The sequence below is a fragment of the Acinonyx jubatus genome, chromosome C1, assembly GCF_027475565.1.
Source record: "Acinonyx jubatus isolate Ajub_Pintada_27869175 chromosome C1, VMU_Ajub_asm_v1.0, whole genome shotgun sequence".
NCBI lineage: Eukaryota > Metazoa > Chordata > Mammalia > Carnivora > Felidae > Acinonyx > Acinonyx jubatus.
This window is the reverse complement of record NC_069381.1, coordinates 151,451,818-151,467,832: the sequence shown is the minus strand read 5'-3', so window position 1 is coordinate 151,467,832 and position 16,015 is coordinate 151,451,818. Positions and strand designations below refer to the sequence as shown.

General features: G+C 35.1%; 1 protein-coding gene across 15 annotated transcripts in view; it reads left to right on the top strand.

Annotated features, from left to right (window-relative positions):
- Positions 1–16,015, top strand: part of COBLL1 (cordon-bleu WH2 repeat protein like 1) — a 164,350-nt gene that overhangs the window by 25,075 nt on the left and 123,260 nt on the right. Inside the window, exon 1 of one of the 15 annotated variants that reach the window (XM_053215208.1) lies at positions 7,123–7,246. The exons of the other annotated variants lie outside the window; for them this stretch is intronic. The gene's annotated coding sequence lies outside the window, so the exon portion shown is untranslated. Of the gene's footprint in view, positions 1–7,122; positions 7,247–16,015 lie in introns of those variants that run through there. 15 annotated transcript variants of the gene reach the window in all.

Genomic DNA, 16,015 nt, shown 5'->3' with positions numbered 1-16,015 from the left:
CCATCCTTAAGGGTACTCTCCGCACCCGTAGATCCAGTCTTCCCCAGTGAGCCCATGGCTGTTTCCTATGCCTCACTGGAGCCCTCCCTTGAAATTCAGGCGATTTGGTTGGGTCCTGACTCCCTTGCTAGTTTTTTTTGTTTTGTTTTGTTTTGGGTTTTTTTTTTTTTTTTTTTTTTTCCCCTTTTGGGGCCTGGATTTCTGTGGCCTCAGTAACCAGCTGTGAGCCTGCTATGAATTAGAGAGTCATCCGCCTCAACCCCTCTGAAACATTGACCATATCCTCAGCCTGACTTCTACACATACCACAACTGCCTTGAGACCTTGGCTATTGTGTTTTGTCTACCAAATTGTATCTCTTTATTATAATAAAGATCCCCCTTATAACCAGTATTCAACCTATACTTAGCAAATTCGAGAGGGTTATTTTGATTTTGGGCCACACATGCTAGTCAGCCCTTTTTATTCCATCTCCACTCTGCTTGCTATTAACTTTTACACTGAGTAGAAGAAATATATGTGTATAATATAAGGATTATAAATTGCTAAGTCCTTGGGGCTCTTGCAATATAGTGTTCATTTTTATTTCCATTTCTTGATGTTCTAGTTTAGGCCTGGGGTATTTGGCCCCTTATTGCTCCTACTTTTTATAAGTTTTAAAATACTGCAGGGATATTTTCAAACCACAAGTCAGTTCCTGTCAAGCTCCCGTACTCTCTCCATAAAGGTCTTTTTGCCTGTATAGTAAAGGCCAGACTCTGTAGTAGGCATTGGGAATGTGTGGATGCCTCATCCTAACTTTCCTTCCTGGCCTCATCTCCCACGGTCTCTTTCCACTAAGTCTTTTCAGACTTGGGAACAGACTGTGGCTCTTCCGTGTACTGAGGAGTTACAGCCTCTTTGTTTTTGTTTAGAGTTTCTTCAGTGTGGAATTCTACTGGCCCAACTCCTCGCCCAGAGGAATCCATGCATTTTTCAAGGCCCAATTCCAAAGTCTACCTTTTCCTTGAAGCTTTATCACAGATCCTCAAGCCAGATTTATTTCTTCTTCCCTTTTGCTTTCATGGCAGTGTAAGTCTGTCAGAGCAAGTATTCTTCTAAGCCTGTCTTCTATTTACATTTTTTTAATAAGCTTGTTTTCCTAAGTTGTAAGCTTCTTTTTTTTTCTTTAAATGTTTGTCTATTTTGAGAGAGAGAAAGAGAGAGAGAACTGAACTTGAGAGGGGCAGAGAGAGAGGGAGAGACAGAATCCCAAGCAGGCTCTGTGCTGTCAGTGCAGAACCTGACTCAGGGCTCGATCTCACGAACCACAAGATCATGACCTCAGCTGAAATCAAGAGTCAGATGCTTAACCGACTGAGTCACCTAGGCGCCCCTAAGTTGGAAGCGTCTTAAGAGCAAGATTTATTGGGGCGCCTGGGTGGCTCAGTCGGTTGGGCGTCCAACTTCAGGTCATGATCTCGCGGTCCGTGAGTTCGAGCCCCGCATCGAGCTCTGGGCTGACAGCTCAGAGCCTGGAGCCTGTTTCGGATTCTGTGTCTCCCTCTCTCTCTGACCCTCACCTGCTCATGCTCTGTCTCTATGTGTCTCAAAAATAAATAAATGTTAAAAAAAATTTTTTAAATAAAAAATAATAATAAAAAAAAGAACAAGATTTATTCATCTTTTTATCCACAGTAGCATTTGCTTCTTTATTGCATCTTTTTATCTACAATAGCATTTGTTTATTTTGTCCTGTATAATGGGTTTTTAACACTTGTTTTGTCCATGTTAGGGTTTTGGTGGTCTAAGAAACTTTAATTTATGCATAGAGGAGTGAGCGGAGGAAATTGTTTTTTAAATAATTGCCTATTTACGTTAGCCCTTTCTTTTCCTTCTCTTCCTCATATATGTATGATGGAGAAATCTGGGTGAATTCTTAGGGCTGTGTGAAGAGGAATGCTTTGGGAAGGCACACTCCCCATGGACATTTAACTAGGGTAGTTGTAATGTTTTGTTTGAAAACTGGGGGGCCTGGGCGGCTCAGTCAATTAAGTGTCGACTTTGGCTCAGGTCATGATCTCACGGTTCATGAGTTTGAGCCCCGCATTGATCTCTCTGCTGTCAGTGCAGAGCCTGCTTTGGATCCTCTGTCCCCCTCTCTCCTTGTCCCTACCCCTCTTGCACTCACTCTCTCTCAAAAATAAACATTAAAAAACAAACAATAAAAACATTATAAAAATCTCTTGAAAATAGATCATAGTTGTTATCATTTATTGATATTATTAATGCCATATGCTGTGGTAGCACTTTCTCATGCACTAACTCACTTAATCCTCCCAACAACACCATGGGGTTCATGTTTTAAGTCTTTATACAGGAGGAAACACTGAGGCTCATACAGTTTTCTTAACTGAGATTAATTAAGGGATAGAACCAGGTTTGCATGTGAGGTCTGCCTGATTCCCATTCTTCATCACTATATTCTTCTGCTTTACATGAACATTGGCAAGTATGCATTTCTGACCCCACCTTGTGCTACAGAGATCAAATCAAGTTCAGCTTCAAGATCAGCTCATAGTAGAAAAAGTGATTTCAGTGTGTGCCTTTCTCCAAACGAGTGCTTATCAGCTTGTAGATGTTTAAGATGTCCACAAGGTAAGTTAATCTATCAAATTGAATTATAAATAAGAGGAAGGAGTTAAAAAATGTAAATATAGACTTTAAGACATTTATATAATGTACAGTCAGCAATGGACAAGCACAAAGAATTAAATAATTTTGGCATTTTCTTTCTTGATGTATGACAGACTGGTAATAAAGAGACACTGTTTAAGAGTGGTAGAATTCCAAGAACAGTGAGAATTTATACATTTTTCTAGAGTTGGAGGAGAGGGGTTTACTTTCAAATGGAGAAGAAATTGAGGTATATGAATTGAAGTATATTTTGCATGCATGTCTGCATAGGTCTACCCTCCCAACCCCCCCATCCCCCCCAACCCCCCACCCCCACATAATGGAAGTTCTGGATCCCTTGTCCTCACCTGTTTCTCTTTAACCAAGTAGGTCTTCCTATGAAGGATCTTTTGTCCTTGGAGAACTTTTGATTCAAGGCATTATTGTGGGAAAAAGAAAGATCAGTAAAAGGGATGCCTTATTCTTTGTCTATCAGTACTTATACATTGAGATAAAGGTGAATGGAAAATTATTAGATGATTTATTTCAATGAGTATTCATTGAGCACTTACTATATTCCAGACTGTCTGTTAGGACAAAGGATAAGACAGACCCAATGACTTCTTCAGAGACTTCTCAACTGATGACCAGGCAGAGACTAAAGACTATTTTATGTATGACAAAAAGAATAATACAAAAATTGACTTGTATTCATTAGGTTCTTATTAGGTGCTGAATTGTATGCTAAGTATGTTAAATATTAGAGCATTTTGTCTTTATGACTTTGAGAAATAGTGCTATTTTCATCCTTATCAGATACAGAAAGCAAAACCTGAGAGAATGAGAGGTGAAGCAACTTCTCCAAGATTATTTTTGGTACCTTGCTACTGTAATCCATCCATTGAAAATGTATGTGATTTTAGTATGTACCATGTGAAAGATGTTGTTTAGAGATTCATTTTCCAAAGCATCTTAAAAAATAGCACACTGTCTGCCTGTACTGACTTTGTCACATAGACTTGGGTCTGAATCAAAGATGTGCTGTTTCCTTGTTGGGTAACCTTTGGCAAGTTACTTACCCTCTCAGAGTCTCCGTTCTCTTGCTAATAAAATGGGGATTAAAATACATTTTGCATGGTTTTGAAAGCACATGGTAGTAGGGCTCTAGAATTTTAGTTCCCATTCATTTTCCTCTTTACTTTTCCATAATATGACTCAAAACAATTGTGTAATCCTATAAATAAGGTCGTGAGTTTTTCAGCTTGACCACTAACAATTTTCTTGTAAACAACTTGAGGAGTTCCAGCAGACAAATAGCATCAGTTGTGATGTTGGAGTGTAAACACTGAACTTGAAATTGGAAGTCCTGTGTTTAGTTTGCTACTTTGTTGTCCATTTCTTATTTTAACAAGGATGGAAATGCTTTCATTTAATCATTAGCTTTCCTTTTTATTACTTGCTGATGCTTGAAAGGGCTACCAATGCTGCAGTCAGACAAAGGGAAATAATCAACACCCTTGATGTTCCATTTGGGTGATGGGAGTCAGTTACATAATAAGAATAATGTTGTTTTTATTTCTTTAGCTAAATTAAACAAACCATGATTCTAGATAAAGTATTTCTTCACTGATAAGCTTCTTGAATGCCTAGTTTGACTTTATAATTTCGTAACATTTGGTTACCCCCATGCGGTCTTTTGAAGGTACATGGTTGTTTATCCAGTGGTTAAAGTAAATGAATGACTCTGAAATCTTTGTTGTTGATTAAATAAAGATGTCATACGACTGTGGATTTTCATTAGGGTCTTGTTCTGTTTAGCTGTGCTGAAAAACTACGTTTAAAATAGCAACTAACTACAGTGAAGATGTATAATATATTCAGCATTTCTACATGCATCAATCCATTTGAGAATACTTATATAAATCATAATTAGAAGTATATGTCACTTTTTTTGAAAGTATTTTATTCTTAAGTAATCTCTACACCCTATGTAGGGCTTGAACTTAGAACCCTGAGATCAACAGCCCCATGTTCTACTGACTGAGCCAGCCAAGTGCCCCTAAAAGTCAGTATTTTAAAATGTTTGGTCTTATGTCCTGAAAGATATTATTTAAAGGAACCAATTGTGAAATGTTTTGAGGTGAATAATCAAGCACTAATTTAAACAAATTATATAAAAATTTGCATAAAATACAAAAAAGACCATTTCTGTGTCTGTATACAACGGGTTGTAACCACATAATAAGACTTAAACAATAATTTCCTTTTCATAAGATCCATTCTGTATTAAAATAAATCATGGCCCTACTTTTTAATATAAAAACCAGCTAACAATTAGTATGTGTTTACTAAAAGCCTAGCATTGCACCAAGAGCTCGAGATGTATTTTATTTTTGTGGCAACTTGGAGATGGGTGCTAAGATGCTTGCTTTACAACTGGAGAAATTCAGGCAGAGAAAGGTGAGATCTTACCAAAGTTAGAGATTTGGAAGGTGGTGGGAGCAGAGCGTGGACCCTTTCATATTCATTAACCACTAGTCAGTCTACCCTTGCTTCTCTAGCTTTACAAAAATACATTTTCGTGAAGATTTCTTTTCTGTGTAAATAAAATTTATCTTTAATAATTTATTCTAGAATACAAGTAAATAATAGATGTGAACTAAAGTGGATTATAAAAAGTGAGGAAGGCAGGGACTGTGTATGCCTTACCAATTCCATATATAGATCATCAGTGCCTAGCGCACGGTAGGCTGGTTGAGTCACTTTAAACACTGAATCAATTAAAATGTTTTTACAGAATAGTGATATGAAAAAAAATCATATATATATATATGATTTAAATTTTGTCTCTTAGACATTCACAATTGAAACGTATTCAAGTGTTCGTGACTGATTGGTCTAGTTTCTTATATGAATGGTAAAAATTAAAATTGTTTTGTTCTTTGTGGTACTGGATGTTGGTGAAAATAAGTCTCAAAATACCTCTAGCTAGTTGTGATGTCTGACAAAAATGCTACCACGGAGAGTTACAAATTTAGATTAATAGTTGTGAGTAGATCCATTTAGAATTTGACTTGGGGAATATAAATGAAAACATTTTTTTCCTTGAACTTTTGTAGAATGTTGTTCAGGTTCTTGATTTATTTAGTCTTAACTTGATGACAGAAACCTGGATGTACTTTTTGGGCGTGCCATTTTCTAAACTCTCTTGTTGATTCCATCCTTAATGTTTTTTAGATAGGGACATTTTTAAGTGTAACTTTGATTTTTTTTCTCAAAGCCAGAATACCTTTTATTTATTTCTTTTAAGTTTATTTATTTTGAGTGAGAGAACACGCATTTGGGGAGAGGAGGGGCAGAAAGAGAGGATGAGAGAGAATCCCAAGCAGGCTCCGCATTGTCAGCACAGAACCCAATGCCAGGCTCTATCACACACTGTGAGATCATGACCTGAGCTGAATTCAAGAGTTGGACACATAACTGTCTGAGCCACCCAGGCACCTTAGTCAGAATACCTTTTTAAAATCAGTTGTCATGGAGATCAGGAAATTAACTGGTGCATGTATTCACATTTGAATACGGAAAGTCTAATCCAATAAAGAACACTGGTCACACGTGATGGATTTTAGCCCCCTACCAGAGTCAGTTTTTAGATATCTTGTATTTCATTGGATCCAAGATGCCATCAAATTTTCGACTCACCATTATTTTATGTACTGTTAAAAAAAACTTCCAAATAAACTGATACAGTGTTCTTAAAAATTTTCAGGCTATAATTTATGATAAAATTTACATAGTTTAATGTTAATTCTACAAGCTTTGACAAAGTTCTGCAAGTTATGAGTCATAACACACCCTCACAGCCAACAACAAAATTGAGATATAGAACAATGCCATTGCCACTTAGTTTTTAAATTTCATTTAATGAAATTGAAAGGGGTTTTTAATTGATTTGACACTTTTCCCTAAATCATTCTTATACAATCATAAAAAGAACATATAAACAAAATAATTTTTTTTCCTTAAGCTTCTTGTTCAGACTCTGGATGAGAATTTGAACTCACAGTTGTCAGTGACTTATTCAGTCTTGTCCCTGTAGTCAAGAGTATGGAAAATGATAATAGCATTCTAGAAATATGTTCTATTGCTGCTAGGGTTTTCTTTCAAGTTGATTGTGTCCATTATACAAGTTTAGGCTACCATTTTCTTATTTGACTAACTCTAGATTTTAATTTTTCCTTAACTGAGTGAGTAATATGCCACTGGGAGTTAAGCAGCTTCTGTTCAAAATCCATAGAAACTTTCTGACTAATAGATGCTTGAAGCCTTAATGTTAGTCTTGGTGGATGCATGAAGTTATTGGTCCCATCAACTGTTTGTTGCTTTCAAATATCTTCATCTTCTCTGAGAGATTTGGCATTTTCTTTGCCTTCTGTTGTTTTCCTTGATTGGCAGTACCCGCATGAGTAGCAGCATTGATACCCATAATTCCCTGGAGTTGATGACAATGGAGACACCTGGGACCACATCTGGGCATGCCTGCCATCAGGACTGTCACCTGGACAACAGCAATTTTAAGATGCCATTGAGTGTAAGACATAACTAGATTTTGTATTGTTGAAAAGGTGAAAAATGTGTGGATTAGAATCGATAAATATGGTATCATGTCCACCACTGCACATTTTTATACATGGGGAGATTGAGGTATACAGGTATCAGTTTAAGGTCCTAGAACTCTTTGGGAACAAAACTGGGCCCAGACACAGTTTTTGTCTACTAGCTTGAAGTTGTTTTCATACAATTCAACACTAAGAATCTTGAGCTTTGGTCATTTGGAGAATTATAAATTTTAAAAATCTATTCATGGCATAAATAACAATAAACAATTTAATGTTATTATCCAAAAAATTGAACTATTTTGACTCCTGGGGGAGATGTTCTGATCTCACAGGAGGCTGGTGTGGTAGTAAAATTATGACTCAATGGTCAGACAGACAGGTAGCTTGCATTCTGGTTTTTGCTTACAAACTTGTGGCTCTGGAAGTTATTTATGTTCCCTTATCGCATTTTTCCATCTGAGAAATGGGATGATTATGATACCTACTTCAGAGGATTGTTCCAATGATTAAATGAGTACTTGCCTAAAAATTTTGACATGTTGCTTTTTTAGTATTGAAAAAATATTTTCTTTTCTCCTTACTTTCCTCCTTTGTATGAAATTAAATTTCTTGCCCCAGAATATACAGTGTATAACTCTTGAGACTTTTAAGCTTCTCTGTCTCCTGAAATTCTGTGGTGCCTGCACATGTAATGATAAGTGTCCTGACAGAAAAGACTAACATTAAATTTGTGCTGTGACAGAAAAGTCCAACATGAGTTTGAGTATTGACATAAAATGTACATGGTAGTTCCTTCTGCAAGTCATGGCAGCTACCTAATTTAGGAGATGACTTTTAGCATAATACTGCCCAAATGTTTAAAGGATTTTATGTTGTTTCACTCTTTGTATTTTGTTTTGCAAAGCTAACAGATAAATTTCAAAAGTTATAAAACACACTCAAATTTCTACCATCCAGAAATCACTTAACATTCTTATATCATTTTATCATCTTTTGTTAGGAAATAAAATATTAGAGAAAGTCATCTTTAACCACCCTTTCTTTTCTATTCACCTCTAGAAGTGACCAATATCACTTAATGTTGTATATCTTTACGATCTAATTTTTATACTTGTAGAAGTATAAACAATGTATGATATTGAATGCTTTTATAATTTACTTAATTGGTACATGCTTTTCATGTATTTGTTTATCTTTGTATTTCTTTTTAAACACTTTTTATTTGGGATGTTTTTGTTTTGTTTTGGCTTTGGTTTTTTTGTTTGTTTGTTTTTGTTTTTTAAGCTTCCATTGTGAGCTGGATTTCTAATATCTGAATTCCCTTGAGAGAATGGAATAAAACTCAACACTAAGAATCTTGAGCTTTGGTCATTTGAAGAATTATAAATTTTAAAAATCTACTCATGGCATAAATAATAATAAACAATTTAATGTTATCATCCAAAAAATTCAACTATTTGACTTTAGGGTGTTTCCTTTGCTGTTCAAAAATTTTAGCTCCTGAGGGGCACCAGGGTGGTTCAGTTGCTTAAGCGTCTGACTTTGGCTCAGGTGATGATCTTGCCATTTGTGAGTTTGAGCCCTGCTTTAGGCTCTGTGCTGTCAGCTTAGAGCCAGTTTGCATCTTCTGTTCCCCTCTCTCTCTGCTCCTCCCCCAAAATAAACAAATATTACATTTTTTTTTTTAGCTCCTGAATTTTAATTTGGGACGATTGTAAATACTTCTGTATTGCTACAATCTTCATTACATGTTTTTAATCTTCATTAGAAGTTTAATATCTATATTCAGTTGCACTGATGTATCATTTAACTCTTTTATGGCACATTCTTCATTATATAATTGCTATTAGATTATTTTCTCATAACTTGGATTTTTATAAATGAAGCTTTTTAAAATTTTTTACTTTTTAGAGAGGGAGATCTAGAATCTTAAGCAGGGTCCATGCTCAGTACAGATTGGACGTGGGGCTCAATCTTGACCCAGAGATCATGACCTGAGCCAAAATCAAGAGTTGGATGCTTAACCAACTGAGCCACCTGGGTGCCCCATAAATGAAGTTTTTTATAAACCGAAATTTCCTGATAAATATTTGCTCTGGAAATATGACATATACTTTTACTTTTATTTATTTAGTTTTAAAGTTTATTAATTTTGAGAGAGAGAGGGAATGCCAGCAGGGGAGGGTCAGAGAGGGGGAGAAAGAGAATCCCAAGCAGGATCCATGCTGTCTGCAGAGTCTGATGCGAGTCTTGACTTCACGAACTGTGAGATCATGACCTGAGCCGAAGTCCAGAGTTAGACGTTTAACCGACTGAGCCACCCAGGCAGGCACCCCCAGACATAATATTTTCATTTTTTTAAATTTACTTTATTTATTTTAGAGCATGTGTGGACTTGCGAGCAGGGGAGGAGCAGAGAGAAAGAGAGAAAATCTTAAGCAGGCTCCATGCTCAGCACGGAGCCCAATGTGGGGCTTGATCTCACAGCCCTGGGATCATGACCTGAGCTGAACTCCAGAGTAAGCCACCCAGGTGCCTCTAGATATATATGTTTAAAACATACCACCTGAAATCCACTTTTCAAATCTCCGAAGAAAAATTTTGAATTTCTGGAGTACATCTCATACTAGAAAATATTACATTGGCAAGCATCCAAAGATACAGGATTTTCTAATGAAAATAAACATAAGATGATATAGGTTCTATAAAAATATTTTTTCTTATGCTTATATTTTTCTTTTAAAATATATCTAATCATATAAATTTGATATTCTCCTTTTTTCTGAGATAAGTACAATTTTCTGAACATCTCAAACTAAATGAGATAGATGATTTTTAATGAACTGTTTGGCATTTAATTTAAAGACTTTTTGTTAAGAAGGTTTATTGGAGGATGTAAGTGAATATTTCTAGAATTAAGTGACTTTAAATATAAAATTCTAGTTATATGATGTGACTTGTACAAATATATTTGTTGTACAAAATTTTGAGCTGGAGTGTGCAAAGGTACTTATGTTTGAAAGATTATATACTATGATCACAGCAACTCTAGAAGATGCTGAGTTTTTCAAAAGTAATAAGTTGTGATATATTTAATGAAAATGAGGATGATAGTGTGTAACTGGATAATTTATTCAGATAATTAAAAAATGGTATTTGTTCATAGCATTGAAATTCAATTATGTACCAGTCCAGGAGTATGCTGTATCCAATTATAGGTACATCAATACATTTCTGTCTGAAATTGTAAGTAACAGATCTCTGAATGAAAGAGTTGCAGGTTTGTTTTGTCACTATTTATGTTCTTCAGAGAAAAAACAAATCTGAAATTTATTATGATAAAGTCAGTTACTTAGGGGATAAATGTCCTCTTTGGATTTCTTAATACTGTGAGATGTGTCTATTAGTTTTTGAAAGACCAATTCTATTATTTTGATCTTACATTTAGCTTAGGTAACTACCTGTAGAATTTTAGACCATGAAATGATTTTTATATTAATCTCCTGACCTTGCAGAGGAGGAATAGGGGCCTCCAACATGACCTCTTCAGAGACCAGGATTTTGCTGTCTAGGGAAAATTTAGTACACAATGTAGAAATAATTCATCATCAGATTTGTTATTTAATAATGAACATTTATTTCCTTTGTAATTGGCTATTTAAAGCAAAATGGCTTATGTGAATTTATGTAACATACCTACCAGAACAGTAAAATAAACAGCATGTATCTTTCAACATCATGGTTTCTACAGAAATGTGGGAATAGATTCTTGCTGAAGGCTAATTCTTTTCTTAAAATTCATTAAGTGTAAATTTTATTTATATCAAATTGAAATGATAGAATTTATCCTCTAAGTCAACAAAATACTGTTTTAGACAAGAATGAGAATATTTGAGCTCCTTAATGTATTGGTATTTTTTGAGGATAACATAGTCTAATGATTAAAGAATTAATTACCAGTGTGGTCTAATGCTGTTTACTAATGTACATTGAGATCATTTGGTGAATGTTGTAGAAAGTACCACGTTGTTTAGCTATAAAAAGAAACATTGTTCTTACAGTCTTAAAGTATGGGAGTAGAGCAACAAATTGGCTATTTCTGTTTGAAAAAATTTCACTTAGTGATAAAGAAAACACTACACTTTAAAATTTAAAATACTGTGGACTTTTGTGCTCTATCTTTAACACAAAATTTTAAACTTAAAAAAAATAGTCTACATTTTTTCAATATACTTAAGTACCTTAAGAATGTTTTAAAATAAAGCACTTAAGTATTTTAAAGTATTTTATTAATATTTAAATACTAAAATTACACTGTACCTTGAAAAACTGAACTGAAAACAAGGATAGAGGTAAATAAGATCAGAGTAATAACTAAAGCAGATGTCAGAAAGTTCAAGCATTTGTCTCAAAGGTCACTAACAGATTCCTTACTCAAAAGTTTTCAGATTTCATTTAACCCTGAGAGATATGACTATTTGATTTCAAAAAGCAACACAGATCTCTTGCAAATTTAATGAAAAAGAGAACAAAAGTGTTATAATGGATTCCAAGCCTTTTCAGGTTAAAAGAATAGTAAATAACAATTGCTGGTAATAGGTTGGAAATTCCAGATGAAATGGATGGCTATCTAGAAAATACATTAAAAATTTGAATCAAGAATTAGAGATATTGAATCAATGGATTATAGAAAAATGAAAAAAGCTATCAGAAGGCTATCTTCTAGAAAGCTCTGGGATTAATCATGGAGGCAAGATTATTTGATCTGAGGGATAGATAATATATTTATAGCTTTACAGAGCACAGAAAAAGCTAAGAAGTTTTTGAGTTTGTTTTAGATAGTACATCTCGTGGCATTTATAAAGAAATTGCTGAAAGAGAAAGAAGCTGGCCTCTCATGAGTATGGCTGTAAAACCAAAACTTAAAATGGAAAATAAAATTCATCAGCATGTTACTTTGTCACTGAGTAGGATTTCGGCAGGAAGTAAAAAAAAATGGCCTAATAGTAGAAAAGTATTCATATATCACTTTAAGAAGTCAGATTAAAAATCATGCTCAATCACAGAGTTTGTAAGTGGCAGAACTAGGTGTTAAACTGTTTTGTGATGTACAAGTCACTATCCATACCTGGCAAGTCACTCTTATTTCTCCTTACAAATTGAAATACTCATCCTAGACTTCTCTGAGGTCACCTATCCTATCTCCCAATTTTAAAAACTGACCATGTCACTCATGCCGAAATAACTCCAAGACTAGGGGCTAACAGCCTTCTTGGCGAATCTAGGTCCATGACTTCATGGTTGTCCACTCATCGTGTGAATGTTAATACCAAGTGCCTGCTCAGGACTGGCGACTGTGCTAGTGTATGGGGAAGACACCTGTCCGTAAAAGAGATTCCTACCTGGAAAAACTCCGAGTCTCTCAGTGCTCCTCCACATTGTAATAAACTGTTTTTGAGAGGATATAATTTTTTTGCTTTTAGTGGTCATTTTAATCTACCCACTTAGAAAACAATATAAATTCATGGGCTTGATGTTATTGCTTAGAACGAAAGCTGATTAAAATGTGTAAATAAAACATTAATAGTACCCTAATATGACAAAAACCCTGAAAAGAAAGAAAAATTAGGAAAGAAAATCTGGTATAACAATGCAGGCAGTGAGAACTCTATTCTTTGTGGAACTGAAGTGGATGTCCTTATAACTTGTGCTCTATAGTTATATATAATTCTATATAATTCTATCCTCTAGAGAGACAAGAGATTAAGTAGTCTTTCTGCCACTGACCCGCTCTTCTCAAAAGATAATGGAAAATTAAAAACTTAGAGACCTAGAAATGTCAAGATATTGATTAAACAATTGACTCAGCAATGTATGAAGCCAATAGAAAACATTACATTTAATGATGAAATAATAGCTTTATCATTGAAATCAAGAGTAAGTCAAAGATGTCTGCCATTTATCATTCCCATATAACTTTCTGAAAATTCTAGATCATGCCATTGGATACGAAATGGCAGTGAGAAGTATTCAAATTTCACAGAAGTAGCGTCTCCCCAACCTTTAGTCAATAAGCTACCTAACACCTAAGAGAATCAAGGGAGAGCATTTAAAATCCATGAAAATATTTGGAAAGTTGTCTGGATATAAAAGTTAATATGCACTTACCTTTTAGAAAGACTGAAACCCTGGGGTGCCTGGGTGGCTCAGTCATTTGGGCATCTGACTTCAGCTCACATCATGTTTTCACAGTTCATGGTTTGAGCCCCATATCGGGTTCCTGTGCCGATGGCTCAAAGCCTGGAGCCTGCTTCTGATTTTGTGTCTCCCTCTCTCTTTGGCCCTCCCCCACTCGCGTTCTGTCTCACTCTCTCAAAAATAAAATAAACATTAAAAAAAAGAAAAGGAAAAGACTGAAACCCTGATACCACTAAATGCTGACAAGGATATAGAACAACAAGAACTCACATTTATTATTTATTGTTGGTGGGAATGCAAAATAGTAGACACTCATAATACAGTTGGGCAGTTTCTTACGAAACTAAAAAAAAAAAATACTCTTAAAATTTTATTTAATTCTAGTGTAATTAACGTACAGTGTTATGTTAGTTTCAGGTGCACAATATGATTGAACAATTCTATCCATTACTCAGTGCTCATCATGATAAGTGTACTTTTAATCCCCTTCACCTATTTCACCCATTCTCCCACCCACTTCCTCTCTGGCAACCAACAGTTCTCAAAGTTTTTGTCTCTTTTTTTCTTTGTTTTGTTTCTTAAATTCCACATGAGTGAAATCATAAGGCATTTGTCTTTTTCTGATTTATTTCACTTAGCTTTATACCTATAGATCCATCCATATTGTTGCAAATGGAAAGATCTCATTCTTTTTTATGGCTGAATAATATTCCATTTTACACACACACACACACACACACCATATCTTCTTTATCCCTTCATCTATAGATGGACACTTACTTGGGTTGTTTTCTTATGTTGGCTATTGTAAATAATGTCATAGTAAACATAAGGATGCATATATCTTTTTGAATTAGTGTGTTCTTTGTGTATATACCCAGTAGTAGAATTACTGGATCATCCGGAAATTCTTATTTTTAATTCTTTAAGGCACTTCCATACTGTTTCCACAGTGGCTACACAGCTTGCATTCCCACCAGCAGTGCATGAGGGTTTTTCTTCACATGCTTGCCAACATTTGTTGTTTCTTGTGTTTTTTACTTTAGCCATCTGACAGATGTCAGATGATATCTCATTGTGGTTTTGATTTGTATTTTTCTGATGATTAGTGATGTTGAGCATCTTTATAAGTGTCTAATGGCCATCTGTATATCTTCTTTGGAGAAATGTTCATTTCTTCTCATTAAAAAACAAAACAACAACAGGAGAAAACGTACTCTTAATCATACAATCCAGCCATCACATTCCTTGGTATATATTTAAATGAATTGAAACCTTATGTCCACACTACAACCTACACATTACTTATGTCAGCTTTATTCATGATTGCTGTAACTTGGAAGCAACCAAGGTATCCCTCAACAGGTAAATGGACAAACTGTGGTAAACCAACACAATGAATTATTATTCAGTGATAAAAATAGATGAGTTATCAAGTCATGAACAGATATTAAGGAAACGTAAATGTATATTGCTAAGTGAAACAAGCCAGAGTGAAAAGACTACACAATCTATTGTTCCAAACATATGACATTCTGGAAAAGATAAATCTATGGAAATAGTTAAAAAAAATTGCTAGAAGTACAGGATGTAGGAAGGAAGAACAAATAAGTACAGTATGGGATTTTTAGGGTAGTGAAGCTATTCTGTATGATATACTAATGATTGACACATGTCATTGTTTAAAACCCATAGAACTGTACAAGTAACCCTAATGTAAACTGTAGACTTTAATAATAACGTATCAATATTGGTTCATCAATTGTAACAAATGTAACACACTAAGATGTAAATAATGGAGGAAACTGGGAGGAGGGGTGCAGGGTATATGAGAATTGTACTTTCTAATCACTTGTTTCTGCAAATCTAAAATTCCTCTTAAGTTAATATGGAAAAATTTGCATCTTTGCCCCTTAGCCACTTTAGGCCATCATCATATGCTTCCAAAGTAGTGGGTGGGTTGGGGGAGGGGGGGATGTGAAATGACTCAGTAGTGTGAGAAAGAAAACATTAGAACCTCTATTAATATGTAATATGAAAACAGAAATTAAGCTTTCTCAGTATTTAACACAGATGGGTGCTGAGGACATCCCTCATGCTATGGGTTAGAGAGGCTCTGTGTGGTGTTGGCATGGGAAAACCGTGAGCATGCTGTGCTGGGGCCACCTTGTTAGCATCCTGTGGTTATTACCTTTTAGGATACTACAGTTTACATGTGCTTGCTACGTGTTCACAACATATTATTTATAAACTAATCTTCATGATGTTAAGGTATGCATGTCTGCAGAGAAATCACACATTGAATATGATTAAAATTAGGACAGCGAACTACAAAGAAATAGCAAAATCGACAACTGTGGTCTTAGTGTAAGCTTTTCGTCAGACGTATTCTAAGAAACAACCAGATCTGAGAATAACTATAGCCTGAGTCAGCTTTTTCCTTTCACTGACTGTGTGTGATCAAATAGATTTGGAGATTGTTGGTCTGGATTAGTCCACTTGGTTTTCCTGCCTCTGCTCTAGCTTTCCTCCGATCCATTCTC